The sequence below is a fragment of the Bidens hawaiensis genome, unplaced genomic scaffold (genome assembly GCF_021521415.1).
Source record: "Bidens hawaiensis isolate Kalapana, Puna unplaced genomic scaffold, B.hawaiensis_p1.1 tig00009479_1, whole genome shotgun sequence".
In the NCBI taxonomy this organism is placed as follows: Eukaryota; Viridiplantae; Streptophyta; class Magnoliopsida; order Asterales; family Asteraceae; genus Bidens; species Bidens hawaiensis.
The window spans coordinates 570,164-573,468 of record NW_027491704.1 but is presented as its reverse complement, the minus strand read 5'-3'; the positions used below and the strand labels follow the sequence as shown (position 1 = coordinate 573,468).

General features: G+C 31.3%; 1 pseudogene; it reads left to right on the top strand.

The window, feature by feature from the left end:
• The first annotated feature begins 761 nt into the window (after positions 1–761).
• Positions 762–3,025, top strand: LOC143532591 (uncharacterized; annotated as a pseudogene).
• Positions 3,026–3,305: the final 280 nt, after the last annotated feature.

Here is a 3,305-nt window from a genome sequence, read left to right as displayed (position 1 = left end):
ACACAAATAAAATCGGTAGAGCCTAGAGATTGAGATCGATATATTCATTAATATGAATAATGAAAATCGGTAAACGAATCGAATGAACACAAACAAGAGCATGTTCATGTTCGTTCATTTAATTTTAAAAGAACACGTACACTTAATCGAACAAATATTTATGTTCATGCTCGTTTATTTAAAAATGGACATTTGTGTTCGTTTGTTTAAAATCTAAACGAACATAACTGAAAAAAGATAAACGAACATGTATGAAAAAATGTAAATGAACACAAATATAAACGAACTTATACGAAAACACTTAAATGAACACAAATTAACAAATACAAATGACCTATCCAGATAATATTTAATTATGTTCTATTAATACATAAACAAACATAAACGAACGTTCATGAACATAAATGAACGAACGGAACATGTGTTCATGTTCGTTCATTTAATTAAACGAACACAGATTTTTTGTTCATGTTCATTCGTTTATTAAATAAACGAACATAAACGAACTTCCTGCCGAACGGTTCACGATAGTTCACCGAACGTTCAGTTCGTTTACAGGCCAAATATTATTTGGTGTTTTGGCAATATCAAACATTCCAGCATAAGAGGTTTTCTTTTCACCTAAAAACTCGGTTTGATTAAAAAATCACAATTCTTAGTTAGAATTGGATTCTGATCTTGTCTAAATAAACCGAACACGATTTGGTTTGGTTCAAGTTTTGGTTTTTTCAACTAAAAAGTTTGTTTAAATCTTTGTTAATATGAAGAAACTGTTTCATTATTTATCTACATTAACATCTTATTTTGCTGCACACTATGAAGCTCCAAAACTAAGGTATACATGTTCATATTTTCTAGCTAAATATCACATATGGTTTTTCTCTAACTTTGGACACAAAAATATTTTATGTATTTGTTATTAATATAATTATTATTTACTGGATTTGAAAACAACTATGCCAGAGTTTTGTAATGAACTGAATTGACTAAAAAGCTGATTTAAGACGAATGAGATATCGATAGTAAAAGTACTTAAACATATGTTGTTTTGTGTTAATTTTGAAGACAAATTGCAGACAAAGTTGCAGCAGCTTGATTCTATGTAGTAGTGCCTGATTTCTTCTATGGAGATCCATATGTACCCGACACGTCATTGTCTTCCTGGTTTCCAAATCATCAATTCGTATATAACATATATGATGTTGTAACTTTATATTCAGCAATAAAAGTGCCAATAGCAATCTTAGGTATCGAAACCAATGAGTATTCTCCGCCTGAACAAATTAAAAAAATTGGCGAAATTCTATCAGCAAAACCAGTAAGACTTCCTGCAAGAATTTTTCATAATAAAATATTAAAATCCGAATGATATTTGATTTTTTGTATTTATTTTTTACATTTTGTAAATAGAAAATCAATATTTACAAATTATTACCTCTGTGGCACCATGACCCAACGCGTTCGGCTCCACCTTCCCTTAACTATCCTTGACTTTATATGTAGGTGATCCGCCTGCTTAAACCTAAAAGTAAAATAACTATACCATAATCATATTTTATAAACTAACTCTCTAAAAGTTTAAAAAAATTAGAACAAAGGTCTTATGGGGTTAAGTGTTACTCGTTTTGACCAGCCCACCCAATTCGACCTATACCAACAAATTACGCATATATTTAGAATGACCCATTTCAAGTAGGGTCCATTTGATTCGTTAGGTCAAACAGGTCAAATTTTTAAGAAATAGATAAAAGAGAAAGAAGTCACAAGGGTTGAAAATTACATGATATCAAAATTTGAGTGGTTTAAAGGGTGTTTTGATCCATATTAAAAGTTATTTGTTCCATTCATCATAGGCCCGTTGACCCGTAGTCTCAGATGGCAGACACGACATGCCACAATTAAAATGGGTAACAGACACGGACACGGCTTGTTTAAATAAACTGTCATGTTTAATAAATGGGTTACACGACACAGCCCAATTAAGATGATTAAATATAACCTGCTAAGAAGGAAAATGACATGGCATAACCCGGCCTTTTTAGAGTATTAGTTTTAGGAGTTTATTCTTGTAGAATATAATACATATATCATACACTCCATATATTGATATAATTATATTCTTTTAATAAGCTTGTTACAAAAGTGTCGTGTAGTTGTTAACCCGCTTAACACGATTAATTGACCTGTTTTGACCCGAACCCGTTAGGACCCGGGCGTTCGCCACATTCAGAACACCATCGATCACGAGTAAAATAAAAATGTACCTTAAGAAACCTGCCTCTAAATACGGATGTTGTAAAAATTTGACCTATGAAAACACAAGAATATAGTTGAGCTAATGATTTCTTTTAATTATAAACTGTGCTAAATTATTATTACCTGAAACTTCATCTATGTTGGTGGCCTGGTCCATGACTTCTTTTTTGCAATAGTTAAAATCAATTCTTCTGTAGAAAGAGTTGATACCGTTGGGCCTAGAAATTTGTGTATCAACCCTTACAAGTTAAATTTATTGATGGTGAACCTAACGGGCATCAACGGATAAAAAAAAATTTATTAAAAAAAGAAACACAATGCCGGATCAACAAGGGAATCGAAACGATGTCATCTGCGCTACAACCTGATGCTTCAATCATTCGAGCTACATACATTGTGTTGTGATTTCAATGCGAATAATACTTGAAAATGAAAAATAAAAATCTTGTCAACGTCAATGACATAGTTAAAATAACAGGGATGGGCTACTATGAGAATCACCTATGTTCAAATTAGCAGCCCATCACAAAGCATACATAATGCACATATATGAAGCTATTTTGTTGCAGATTGAACTAAGTGATAGTGTAATGCTTTTGGTGTTTATGATTCATATAGTGGTAATTAAATCATTAAATTTACTCATATTGTTATATAGATAATAAATTTCAATGAATATAAGCATAGTTTATTAGTAACTTATTTCAAGTTCCTATTTCAGATTACATCAATGAAAAGGAATGGGGCAAAAAGTAGGTTTGGTAAATAAACTCTAACCTATCAGCACCTCTATTTCTATTTCTCCACCTTGTCCGTCTTAACACTTTAATCAAACATGAAAACAAAAGTACCAGTAAAAGTTAAATAAAAAACAATAATTCATGAAATCTAATTTCATTACCTTTTAGCCGTAGCTTAAATAATCCAATACTACGTGTGATTTAATTTTGATTATAAATGTAGAAGCAATATCAACCAAATTGAGAAACCACCAAACCTTCTCAAAAAAGAAACATGGTCCTTTGCTGGAAGAATCACCAGTTCTTCAA